The sequence below is a fragment of the Chiloscyllium plagiosum genome, unplaced genomic scaffold (genome assembly GCF_037043375.1).
Source record: "Chiloscyllium plagiosum isolate Xiang-an unplaced genomic scaffold, Cpla_swu_hap1 HiC_scaffold_19, whole genome shotgun sequence".
Taxonomy (NCBI): domain Eukaryota; kingdom Metazoa; phylum Chordata; class Chondrichthyes; order Orectolobiformes; family Hemiscylliidae; genus Chiloscyllium; species Chiloscyllium plagiosum.
Genome location: NW_028270157.1, coordinates 1,264,309 through 1,278,584, shown reverse-complemented (window position 1 = coordinate 1,278,584; position 14,276 = coordinate 1,264,309).

Below are 14,276 nucleotides of genomic sequence, written 5' to 3'. Positions count from 1 at the left end.
GAGTGTTGTTGGCACTGACCCCTTCCAGGGAAATGGGGAGTATTCCGTCACACTCCTGATTTGTGCCTTGAAGATGGTGGAGAGGCTCCGGGGAGTCAGGAGGTGAGTTCCTCACTGCAGGATTCCCAGCCCCTGACCTGCTCCTGTAGCTGCTGTGTTTATGCGGTGAGTCTAGTTGAGCTCTGGTCAATGGTACCCCCAGGGATGTTGATAGTGGGGGATTCAGTGATGGTAACACCATTGAATGTCATGGGGCAGTGGTTAGATCGTCTCATGTTGGAGATGGTCATTGCTTGGAATTTCCATGATGCAAATGGCCCTAAACAGCCATTAGCTGGAATGCCATTTGGAGACATCTGGACCTTATAGAGACCATCCACCTAAGGACAGTAACAACGAAACAACCCCATTGGTTCCTGTCTGTGAGTGAGTGTTCGGACTGTTGTAGCCAACTATTGAATGCCTTTGTGAGTGTTCAGAAATACTGTCCAAAGAAATACCATGACATTTACTGTCACTATCTTTATTTACACTTTGGAGCTTTCAAAGTTTCAGAAGAAACTTATTTACATTGTTTTGTTACGACACGGAGTAACCCCCTTCCCGTTTATTTAAACCTGCAACACAGGTAATCTGTGAAAACTCAAGAGGCAAGGAACTATTCCAAAAAGTCACTATTTACAGTAAAAAGTAACAACTTTACTTTTTAAAGTCTAATAGAGAATAATTAATTAACAATTATTTACAACTCCTTTCTCTAATCTATCTTTTACCTTCCCCTCAACAATACTGGTCCGATAAAACCCCCAATTAAAATTTGCTGAAAAATTCAAATTTCAAACCCAGCCAGCTGTGAAATCTTCCGTTTGTGTCTCCCTCCTTCTCCGGACAGGTACCTCTCAGAGAGTTCTTACTAGCAGCCTACATCTGTTGGTCTTTTGTCAGTCCTCCTTCCCACTCTTTGCCACTCTGACTAACTGTTTCGCAATTTTATACCCCAAAGCATCAGATCACTTCATTGGTGTTAATGTTGTCAAAATATCAAATTCAAACTTGTTTGGAGTTTGGTATTTTGGGGCATAATTTAAGTTGATTGGCCAAATTCAAATTTTTTTTTTGTCTCCAGGCAGCCAGCTAATCTAGCTGTTTGACCAAATATTACATTTTAAAATTTCCAGTACTCTCTGTCTAAGTCTTTCAACTCTCTTAAAAGTACAGTACACCCATATCTGCATAACACTGACTTCCATAACTGCATCATATACATCATCAGAAATTTCAGCCAGCCATTCTGCAGGCTGCATGCAGATACAATATTCTTACCAGTCAATCTTCCTCTAAACCAATCCTTTGTTGCAACTTACCATCCCATTGAGAACAACTATTCAGCTTTCTCAGAAAATTAACAAATTAACCAGGAGAATTCAGGTCATCCTACTCAGTGTGCCACAGAACTGCCAATGATTTTTTTTTGAAAAATTACATTTACATTTAGAATAGAGCAACATGGTTTTTTTCCACTTGGTGATCAAAAGAAGAGGAGAGGAACATTATCAGCTTATCTCAATTCTCTTGGGAACCATTCTGAATGATGAACTGGGAGCAGTTCTAAAATTATCGAGAACAGAAGGTGGCAATGTGACCCTTGAGTTTGTTCCATTCCTCAATATGATCATGTCTGATCTTTTATCTCAATCCCACTATCACACCAATGCCCCTTGATTCCCTCAGTTTCCAAAAACCAGTCGCTCTCTAAATAGTGAATGCAGTCATTATGGGACAGAGAATTCTAACATTCCCAATCATTACTCCTGCCAAAGGATTCAGCAAAGGGGCTTTCCTAGTTCTCTGTGATAGAAGTGAGCACAGTTTTAGCTGAGACCCCTCAAAGCCAATCCACAGCCAGATTCTCTGGACTCAAGGTGAAGGTGTGCCAGTGTATCTGGCAAACGGGAGCCAGCTGTAGACTCCTTCACAGCCCAGTCTATGTTCATTAAGAAAGCGACTGAGATTCTGTGTATGCATCTGACTAAACACAAAAATCAAGACAATGACCAATTATAGAATTGTTACACATTTTCTAATCAAGGCTGTTCAAACTTGCGATAACACACCCTTATGCCAAGTCACACCTGAACCCAGAGGTATGGAAAAGACCATAATGGCACATAAGCCCCGAGAAACTCTTCTTAATCAACCTGTTCAGACCTGAGCCAGGGGGACTTCAACCAGACCCTCCTGAGCCAAAAGATGGGACAGAATACCCAGGGTCTCAAGACTCATTTCTGAAACAATTATCATGTGCTAGAAAGTATTCAATTATTTCTATTGCCTTGTGAAATAGACCACTCGACCATTCAAACCAGCTCCTCCATTCACTAAGATCACGGCTGATCAGAAACCACATTCAGATCGATCCTGGTGATTCCTGATAGGGTAATCCTTCACAGAGTGACCTCAGCTGGTGCAGGAATTCAACCCATACTGCTGGCGTCACCCTGCATCTCAAACCAGCTATCTCCATTTAACCAAGCCACTTCTATCAATGTAGGTGTAGTGCTTCAAACAAAAACAGAAGTTGCTGGAAAAGCTCAGCAGGTCTGGCGCATCTGTGGAGTGAAATCAGAGGTTAACGTTTCAGGTCCAGTGACCCTTCCTCAGAACAGTATAGTGCCTGTTGGACGAGGGTCCTGGTAAAAATGGTTATTTGAGCACCGTTAACCAGTTACGACAGGAGGCGGTGCCAATGTCATGTAATGTCCCTATCTCAGGGCCTAACGATGTGTCAGAATGTGTGCAGACAGGTCGTCACAATGTTCTTTTAGGTAAAAACATAAGTAGTTATTTTACACCTTGAACTGGGTGTCAGTTAGCTTAACTGTCTTCTGAACAGAGTATAAAGGAACATGACCTGACATGGGAGAGGTACACAGTCTGCAGAGATTGTGGTATAGCCGTAATCCAGAGGCCCAGGCTAACGCCCTGAGACTCAAGGTTTCAAATCCCACCAGAGTAGCCAGTTGAGTTTAAATATGATGAATAACTCTGGAATATGAAGCTAGTCTCAGCGATGGGGATCACAGAACTACTGTCATAAAACACCTTCTGATTCGTTAACTTCCTTTATGTGGAGGTGCCAGTGTTGGACTGGGGAAGACAAAGTCAAACACCACACGACAGCAGGTTATAGTCCAAACTGCTATCCTGGTCTGGCTATATGTGACTCCAGACTAACCGTAATGGGGTTAATGCTTAACTGAACAAGTCACTCAGCTCAACAATGACACCCAGATCCCACTAACTGAATAAAAGACGTCATAAAGTCATAGAGTCAAAGAGATGTACAGCACGGAAACAGACCCTTCAGTCCAACTTGTCCATACCAACCTGATATCCTAAATTAATCCAGTCCCATTTACAAGCAGTTGGCCCATATCCCTCTAAACTCTTCCTATTCATACATCCATCCAGATGCCTTTTAAATGCTGTAATTGTACCAGCCTCCACCACTTCCTCTAGCAGCTCGTTCCATACACACACCACCCACTGCATGAAAAGGTTGCCCCTGAGCTCCCTTTGTCGTGTTTCACTCTGAATAAATATATCCCATGGAAAGGCACTGCTCCAGTTTCTTCCTTTGACTGGGAACAGTATAACGAGAAATCTGAGCCCAACAGGAGCTGGATTACAGCATAGGCCTGCTCTGTAACATTTTCAAAGTTCAATAAATTAGTTATTTATATTAATAAATAAATAAATGTCTTTGTCAAATTCAAATAAGCAAAATCCAAAAGCATTGATCCAGTTGTATCAGATTAACAGTTAAAGGTTGCAGTGTAAACACACTGCCAGCTCCAATTCATTTGTCAGAATCAACGCTAGCCTGACCATAAATAACCCTGAGAAATCTAAGGTGTCATTCTGAGCATCTTCAGTGTGTCAGATTCAATCATTTTGGCCCCACGCAAGTCCTCCTCCACATCTCACACATTAATCACTTCATTATTTGGCTAAGTTTAGTAAATTATATTTCAAGGTAAGATGCTATTTCTGTACAGTAAGTTACCAACTGATCTAGAACTTGCTCACAGTGTGACTTTACAGAAACTCACAGGAAGCAGGTTTACAGATGCTGTCTCTGACACACCAATATCAGAATTCTGACAGTCCAGGAGGGGGATGGAGGAGGGCTGCTCATAAACAGAACTCACTGCAGTGCCTGATAAAGCCTTCCTTGCCTGTTTATCAATATTCAGCGACTCGTTCTGCTCTGGTGGTTTTATAGATTGTGCCTGGAGCTAAGATAAACTGCACCATATCTGTTCATATTTCAATATAGATTTAACATATATTGTAACATTGTCACAAGTAGTCAATGCTGCTGAAGAGTGACTGGCAAACAGAATTCTAAAGGAAGATAGAATAAGCCAACATTTTGTGAACATTTTGGAATTCTTAAATTCAAGTACAGGTATTACAGAAAATCTGTAGACTGGACAGTGCCAAACAACTCTAAAAGAGATGTGTGAATTAGTGCCTATTGTTCAGGAAACTCAGAATATCACCCATCCTTTAGAAAATTAGAAATGGAATGACCAGTGAAGGGATCTAAGATTCTGGTGAACAAAAATGTCAAAGTAGCAGCACAAACCAGCAATACAGCTGAACTCTGCAACAAAACACCGAGATTTATTCAGGATGCAGAATTAAAATGTGAATTCAATCTCGTATAGAGTCCTGGTCACTGAACTGTACCCAGTTATCTCTGTATTCTAAATCAGACACAGAAATGGGTGAAATGATGGCTCAGTGGTCAGCACTACTGCCTCACAGCAGGAACCTCGGTTCGATTCCACCCTTGGGAAAGGATGAAGTTTGTATATTCTCCCTATGTCTGCATGTGTTTCCTCCCACAGTCCAAAGTATGCAAGTTCAGTGTATTGGCCATGCTAAATTGCCCATAGTGGCCAGGAATGCGTAGGTTAGGTGGATTAGTCATGGGGAATGCAGGATTCTGGGATAGGGTTGGGAGCATCTGAGTGGGATGCTCTTCAGAGAATTGGTGTGGACTCATTGGGCTGAATAGCCTGCTTCCACACTGTAGGGATTCTATAATTCTAAACACTGAAGAAATAGAGCAGAGATTTTCCAAGGTTAAAATCAGAACTGTGACAAGAATAAATCAAATCAAATGAGTGATTACAGTTATTGAGAAAAGTTTCATTAGATTGGCCTTCTTTCTTTAAAACAGAGAAGATTTGCAAGTTGTTAAAATTATGAATGGGTTGATTAGAGTAGACATATCCACTTGGGAGAGAAACCAAAACTCAGGACGTTAAATACAAGGTAGCTACTAATAAAAACAATCAGATATTAAGGAGAACCATCTTCACTCAGGGAGGAGTTAGAATGTGGAATTCCTTAATTTGGAAAATGGTTGAAATTAACAGATTCCATTATTTTACTTCTGCCCTCCCTCCCTCCTCTTTCACCAAGATCTCTGTGCTCCTCTGAATCTGGCTTACACAGCTGCCTCTAATTTCCAAAACTCTACCATTGATGGCCAAGACCATAGCTACCTCAGCCCTAAGCTCTGGAATTCCCTCTCTCTACTCCTTTCAATCAGTCTTAAAACCTCCCTTTGCTTATCGACCTTAACATCTCCTCCTGGGACTTAGTGTTAAACTCAATTGATAACATTCCTACAAAGTGCCACCACCATGTACTACATAAATGCTCCATATAAATAAACCAGGACCTTGGGTTCATGTCACACTACAGGTGACCCCACTGCACTACACACACACACGCACAGACACAGACAGATGCATACACACTGACAAATGCACACTCACAGACAGACAGATAGACAGACAGACAGATAGACAGACAGACACAAACACACACGCACACACACACATATAAGTTTGTGGGGTGAATTTGTACTTGCAGAATTACATTTTATTTTGCTCAAAAACTGCATGAATCCATGTAAGATTCTGTAAGTCCGTTTTTTAGATTAGAATCAGTCTGACCATTGTGGCACAGACAGCCTCACACAGGGCAGCTCACACCTTCAGTGCATTATCTGGGTCGACATGACACCAATTGTTAAAGTTCACTTGAGAATGTAACTTTAAAAAAAGTTCTGTGACTGAAAGAACTGAAACCAACATGTTCATTCTAAAAGATGAGAATCTTAACAAACAATCCAGGTATTTTTCAATATATAATTTCAGTTATAAAACTCTGTAAACTTTTGCTATAAATTCTGTGTCTTATGATCTTATACTCCACAACCACCTGATGAAGGAGCAGCGCTCCGAAAGCTAGTGCTTCCAAATAAACCTGTTGGACTATAACCTGGCGCTGTGTGATTTTTAACTTTGTCCACCCCAGTCCAACACCTACACCTGCAAATCATATAAATGCAGGTAATAATAGTAATAACATTAGCAAATTTGCTGATGATACTAAGCTGGGTGGCAGGGTGAAATGTGATGAGGATGTTAGGAGATTACAGGGTGACCTGGACAGGTTAGGTGAGTGGTCAGGTGCATGGCAGATGCAGTTTAATGTGGATAAATGTATGGTTATCCACTTTGGTGGCAAGAACAGGAAGGCAGATTACTACCTAAATGGAATCAATTTAGGTAAAGGGGCAGTACAGAGAGATCTGGGTGTTCTTGTACACCAGTCAATGAAGGTAAGCATGCAGGTACAGCAGGTAGTGAAGAAGGCTAATAGCATGCTGGCCTTCATAACAAGAGGGATTGAGTATAGAAGCAAAGAGGTGCTTCTGCAGCTGTACAGGGCCCTGGTGAGACCACACCTGGAGTATTGTGTGCAGTTCTGGTCTCCAAATTTAAGGAAAGACATTCTGGCTATTGAGGGAGTGCAGCGTAGGTTCACGAGGTCAATTCCTGGAATGGCGGGACTACCTTACGCTGAAAGACTGGAGCGACTGGGCTTGTATACCTTTGAGTTTAGAAGGCTGAGAGGGGATCTGATTGAGACATATAAGATTATTAAAGGATTGGACAGGCTAGAGGCAGGAAACATGTTTCCGCTGATGGGTGAATGCCGAACCAGAGGACACAGCTTAAAAATACGAGGTAGACCATTTAGGACAGAGATGAGGAGAAACTTCTTCACCCAGAGAGTGGTGGCTGTGTGGAATGCTCTGCCCCAGAGGGCAGTGGAGGCCCTGTCTCTGGATTCATTTAAGAAAGAGTTGGATAGAGCTCTCAAGGATTGTGGAATCAAGGGTTATGGAGATAAGGCACGAACAGGATATTGATTAAGGATGATCAGCCATGATCATATTGAATGGTGGTGCAGGCTCGAAGGGCAGAATGGCCTACTCCTGCACCTATTGTCTATTGTCTATTGTTGTTGGTGTTGGCCTGTCATGTGACATTGTCAAGATGTTCAGCTCCAAGGAGATTACTCCCTAAGAAATTGAAGGCATGTGGATGTGAGAGGCACCCTCAATAACAAAGGTTATGGTCAATGTTATTGTTTACCTTGAAGCTTCCCAACTCTCAGTCACTTCTTTATTTTTAGTTATAGGCAATTAGTGATGTGCAAACAAATGACTCTCATCAGTGCTAACTTCTACAAAACTCCAACAGAAACAATGGCCAACAGTCCTTGGAGTTGTATTAAAGCCTGGTTTCCTCATAAAGCACAGATTGCTGAAATCGTCCAGTCAATGACATAATACAGCAAGACAATCGGAAAATCAGCCAAGTACAGCACTGATACACACTGAGAAACAAAAGGGAGTTTACGGTCAATTAGGAACAGGAGCCGGCCATTCAGTCCATCAAGCCTGACCCACCACTCAAACTGATTGTGGCTGATCAAACACTTCACTGCTTTTTACCCTCCCCATTCCCCTATAACGCTGTATGGCCCTCGGAATCAGAAAACGATCAACCTCCACCTTAAACACACTCAAAGACTGAGCTGCCACAGCCCTGTACAGTATAGAATTCCAAACGTTCACAATTCCCTAAGCAAAATAATTTCTCTCCCCCTCAGCTGTAAGTAACATCCCTCTTATTTTTAAATCGTGCCCCCTGGTTGTGAACCTCTCAGTGAGTGGAAACATCATACCCACACCTGCCCTGTCTATCCCTTGAAATATTTTGTAAGTGTTCATGACATTGCCTCTCATCTTTTGAACCTCAAAAGATCACAGGGTCAGAAGCTACATGACAATTGGTTATAGACCAACAGGCTTATTCGAAATCACAAGTTTTATAAGCGCTGTTGGACTATAACCTGGTGTCATTTGACTTCTGACCTTGTCCAACCCAATCCAACTCCGGCACCCCCACATCAGAAAGATCACAGGCTCAGTTTGTCCAATCTCTCTTCCTAGGACAGTCCAACCATCCCAGGAACAAGTCTGGTGAACCTTCATTTCACTCCCTGAGATAAGGTGCTCCAGAAATGGTCTAACCAAGCTCCTGTCCAACTGAAGAATCCTCTACTGTCATGTGACACAGCACATGATCGCTCTGTATCAATGAGGTCATACAGAGGTTGGCATGAGCCTGGTCCACACTGTCTCCAGGGGGAGCCTGGTCCTCACTGTCTCCCGAGGGAGCCTAGTCCTCACTGTCCCCTGAGGGAGCCTGGTCCACACTGTCTCCTGGGGAAGCCTGGTCCTCACTGTCCCCTGAGGGAGCCTGGTCCTCACTGTCTCCAGGGGGTGCCTGTTTCCTCACTGTCTCCTGAGGGAGCCTGGTCCTCACTGTCCCCCGGGGGAGCCTGGTCCTCACTGTCCCCAGGGGGAGCCTGGTCCTCACTGTCTCCTGAGGGAACCTGGTCCTCACTGTCTCCCGAGGGAGCCTGGTCCTCACTGTCTCCAGAGGGAGCCTAGTCCTCACTGTCTCCAGAGGGAGCCTGGTCCTCACTGTCTCCTGACGGAGCCTGGTCCTCACTGTCTCCTGGGGAAGCCTGGTCCTCACTGTCTCCTGAGGGAGCTGGTCCTCACTGTCTCCAGGGGAAGCCTGATCCTCACTGTCTCCAAGGGAAGCCTGGTCCTCACTGTCTCCTGAGGGAACCTGGTCCTCACTGTCTGCAGGGGGAGCCTGGTCCTCACTGTCTCCCGAGGGAGCCTGGTCCTCACTGTCTCCAGGGGAAGCCTGGTCCTCACTGTCTCCAGAGGGAGCCTGGTCCTCACTGTCTCCTGGGGGAGCCGGTTCCTCACTGTCTCCTGGGGGAGCCTGGTCCTCACTGTCTCCAGGGGAAGCCTGGTCCTCACTGTCTCCAGAGGGAGCCTGGTCCTCACTGTCTCCTGGGGGAGCCTGGTCCTCACTGTCTCCAGGGGAAGCCTGGTCCTCACTGTCTCCAGAGGGAGCCTGGTCCTCACTGTCTCCTGGGGGAACCTGGTCCTCACTGTCTCCTGGGGAAGCCTGGTCCTCACTGTCTCCTGGGGGAGCCTCGTCCTCATTGTCTCCTGGGGGAGCCGGTTCCTCACTGTCTCCTGGGGGAGCCTGGTCCTCACTGTCTCCTGGGGGAGCCGGTTCCTCACTGTCTCCTGGGGGAGCCTGTTCCTCACTGTCTCCTGGGGGAGCCTGGTCCTCACTGTCTCCAGGGGGAGCCTGGTCCTCACTGTCTCCAGGGGGTACCTGGTCCTCACTGTCTCCTGGGGGAGCCTGGTCCTCACTGTCTCCTGGGGGAGCCTGGTCCTCACTGTCTCCTGGGGGAGCCTGTTCCTCACTGTCTCCTGGGGGAGCCTGGTCCTCACTGTCTCCAGGGGGAGCCTGGTCCTCACTGTCTCCTGGGGGAGCCTGGTCCTCACTGTCTCCAGGGGGTACCTGGTCCTCACTGTCTCCAGGGGGAGCCTGGTCCTCACTGTCTCCCGAGGGAGCCTGGTCCTCACTGTCTCCCGAGGGAACCTGGTCCTCACTGTCTCCCGAGGGAGCCTGGTCCTCACTGTCTCCAGGGGGTACCTGGTCCTCACTGTCTCCCGAGGGAGCCTGGTCCTCACTGTCTCCAGGGGGAGCCTGGTCCTCACTGTCTCCAGGGGGTACCTGGTCCTCACTGTCTCCCGAGGGAGCCTGGTCCTCACTGTCTCCCGGGGGAGCCTGGTCCTCACTGTCTCCCGGAGGAGCTTGGTCCTCACTGTCTCCCGAGGGAACCTGGTCCTCACTGTCTCCAGGGGGAGCCTGGTCCTCACTGTCTCCCGAGGGAGCCTGGTCCTCACTGTCTCCAGGGGGAGCCTGGTCCTCACTGTCTCCTGAGGGAGCCTGGTCCTCACTGTCTCCTGAGGAAGCCTGGTCCTCACTGTCTCCAGGGGGAGCCTGGTCCTCACTGTCTCCAGGGGGAGCCTGGTCCTCACTGTCTCCCGGAGGAGCTTGGTCCTCACTGTCTCCCGAGGGAACCTGGTCCTCACTGTCTCCAGGGGGAGCCTGGTCCTCACTGTCTCCCGAGGGAGCCTGGTCCTCACTGTCTCCAGGGGGAGCCTGGTCCTCACTGTCTCCTGGGGGAGCCTGGTCCTCACTGTCCCCAGGGGGAGCCTGGTCCTCACTGTCTCCCGGGGGAACCTGGTCCTCACTATCTCCTGAGGGAGCCTGGTCCTCACTGTCTCCAGGGGGAGCCTGGTCCTCACTGTCCCCAGGGGGAGCCTGGTCCTCACTGTCTCCCGAGGGAGCCTGGTCCTCACTGTCTCCCGAGGGAACCTGGTCCTCACTGTCTCCCGGGGGAGCCTGGTCCTCACTGTCTCCCGAGGGAGCCTGGTCCTCACTGTCTCCTGGGGGAGCCTGGTCCTCACTGTCTCCTGGGGGAGCCTGGTCCTCACTGTCTCCCGAGGGAGCCTGGTCCTCACTGTCTCCAGGGGGAGCCTGGTCCTCACTGTCTCCCGGGGGAACCTGGTCCTCACTGTCTCCAGGGGGAGCCTGGTCCTCACTGTCCCCTGAGGGAGCCTGGTCCTCACTGTCTCCAGGGGGAACCTGGTCCTCACTGTCTCCTGGGGGAGCCTGGTCCTCACTGTCTCCCGAGGGAGCCTGGTCCTCACTGTCTCCAGGGGGAGCCTGGTCCTCACTGTCTCCCGGGGGAACCTGGTCCTCACTGTCTCCAGGGGGAGCCTGGTCCTCACTGTCTCCAGGGGGAGCCTGGTCCTCACTGTCTCCTGAGGGAGCCTGGTCCTCACTGTCCCCAGGGGGAGCCTGGTCCTCACTGTCTCCCGGGGGAGCCTGGTCCTCACTGTCTCCAGGGGGAGCCTGGTCCTCACTGTCTCCCGGGGGAGCCTGGTCCTCACTGTCTCCAGGGGGAGCCTGGTCCTCACTGTCCCCAGGGGGAGCCTGGTCCTCACTGTCCCCAGGGGGAGCCTGGTCCTCACTGTCTCCCAAGGGAGCCTGGTCCTCACTGTCTCCCGGGGGAGCCTGGTCCTCACTGTCTCCTGGGGGAGCCTGGTCCTCACTGTCTCCCGGGGGAGCCTGGTCCTCACTGTCTCCCGGGGGAGCCTGGTCCTCACTGTCTCCTGAGGGAGCCTCGTCCTCATTGTCGCCCGAGGGTGCCTGGTCCTCACTATCTCCTGAGGGAGCCTGGTCCTCACTGTCTCCCGGGGGAGCCTGGTCCTCACTGTCTCCCGGGGGAGCCTGGTCCTCACTGTCCCCAGGGGGAGCCTGGTCCTCACTGTCTCCTGAGGGAGCCTGGTCCTCATTGTCGCCCGAGGGTGCCTGGTCCTCACTATCTCCTGAGGGAGCCTGGTCCTCACTGTCTCCAGGGGGAGCCTGGTCCTCACTGTCCCCAGGGGGAGCCTGGTCCTCACTGTCTCCAGGGGGAGCCTGGTCCTCACTGTCCCCAGGGGGAGCCTGGTCCTCACTGTCTCCAGGGGGAGCCTGGTCCTCACTGTCCCCAGGGGGAGCCTGGTCCTCACTGTCTCCAGGGGGAGCCTGGTCCTCACTGTCCCCAGGGGGAGCCTGGTCCTCACTGTCTCCAGGGGGAGCCTGGTCCTCACTGTCCCCAGGGGGAGCCTGGTCCTCACTGTCTCCAGGGGGAGCCTGGTCCTCACTGTCTCCAGGGGGAGCCTGGTCCTGATGAGAGAATCATTTCAGCTCCCTGTGGCAGTTTCTGTTAAGTTGTGTGGTGGGGCAGGAGGGGGTTCTTTGTAAGGTTCCCCAACAGTCTTCCCCTCGCTCTCCCTGACTGTCCTCCTCAGTGAACAATTAATGACAATGTACATAAAATAATAGAAACTAGGAGCTGGAGTAGGCCATTCAGCCCATCCAGCCTGCCCTGCATTCCATCTACCTCAGTGCCATATTTCTGCTTTCTTGCTCTGACCCTTTCAACACCTTTAAAATCAAAAATGTATCAATCTCTTTCTTGAATATATTCAGTGTCATGGCCTCCTGTGGCAGAGAATTCTACACGTTCACTACCCTCTGAATGAGAAATGTTCCTCATCTCAGTCCTAAACAGACTCTGTCCCCTGGTTCTACACTCCCCTACCCAGGGGAAACTTCGTCCCTGCACTGAGTCTGTCCAGCGCTGTTAGAATGTTAACCATTTCAATCAGATCACCCCCATCCTTCTAAACTCTGGTAAATACTTGCCAAGTTGAAACAAATTCTCCTCACTGGGCAGTCCTGCCGTCCCCAATATCTGCCGAGTGACTCCTCTGCTGTATTCCCTCGATAGTGAGTCTATCCTCTCTTAGGGAGAGAGAGAGACCAACCCACACACACTACTCCCGCTGTGAGTCTCACCAGGGCCCTGTATCACTGCAGTAAGATGTCCCTACCAAAATACCATTTCCCTTTCTAACTCCTTGTTGCGGCTGCCTGGTTACTCTCACTGACTGGTGTACACAGATAACCAGATCCCTCTGCACATCCACGCTTCCCAATATATCCCCATTTAAACCATCATCTTCCTTTCGTTTTTTCACACTGAAGTGTCTAACTTCACAGTTAGCCATGTTTGTACTGCATCTGCCATGTGTTTGCACACTCACTCAACTCATCTAAATCATCTCGAAACCTCCTTACACTCACCTAACAACTCACAATCCCACCCAGTTTTGGGTTGTCAGCAAACCTGGGAATGTTGCATTTGGTTCCCTCATCCGGGTTATTTATATTTGTCATGGAGGGCTGGGTCCAAGCATTGATCCCTGTGGTCCCAACTTGTCAGTGTCTGCCACTTGGAAAAAGACCCAGTTATTCCCACACTCTGTTTCCTGTCTTTCAACCAAATCTCAATCCATGATGATACGTTAAAGGCTGCTTCCTGTCTGCCTCCATGTTAAGGCAGTGGCAGGGGTTTGGGGGCAAACAAGAGACTGGAAACCTTCCTCAGGTGAGGAGGGGCCGGGGATCCTCCTTTCCACATGGGACACATTGCTCACTCCCCCACCATCCGAAGTTTTGCACCCTGGCAGTGTCCTATCTCTCACCCACAGCACACCCTCATCACACCCCACCCCCAAAGTCTCTCCATCGAGATCTCCAGCTCCTCTCCTGAAGGCCCTCTGGCCTTTCCTGAACTGAGAGCCCCCGGTCTAGAGACGCTGCCAGGTTTTACTGCTCCAGACAAGGTGACCCAGCTGGTCACCATGACAGTGTGCTGACCTTGACCGGCTGTCACTCAGGGCTAGCTGTTTCTACTGCCATCATCTGAAACAGAGTGGAGGTGTCGGGGACAGGATCTTCCCTGCTGTCCGGGCCCAATGATGATAATAAAATTGATGGTCTTGTAATTATCACAGCTCTGTCTGTGGGATCTTGCTGTGCACAACTTGGCAGACATGTTTTCCCTGTTACATTAAGAACCACATTCCAAAAACACTTCATTGTTCACAAAGCACTTGGGGACATGGCACTACTGACAAACGAAATATTTTTGATCAGACTTACTGGATTGTCTTTGATCTGGTTATTACTTCAGTTTTGTTTTAGCAAAAAAAAATAAGCTGACCGAGCCTCAAAACCTGAGAATTAGCTCAATCCTGTCAATTCCTTTTTTATTTATTCGTTTTGTGGGATGTGGGCATCACTGGCTGGGCCCAGCATTCATTACCCGTCCCTAGTTGCCCCTTGAGAAGGTTGGGGTGAGCTGCCTTCTTGAACCGCTACAGTCCATGTGCTGTAGGTAGACCCACAATGCCCTTAGGGAGGGAATTCCAGGATTCTGACCCAGTGACAGTGAAGGAACGGCGATCTATTTCCAAGTCAGGATGGTGAGTGACGTGGAGGGGAACTTGTAGGGGGTGGTGTTGCCATGTATCTGCTGCCCTTGTCCCTCTAGATAGAAGT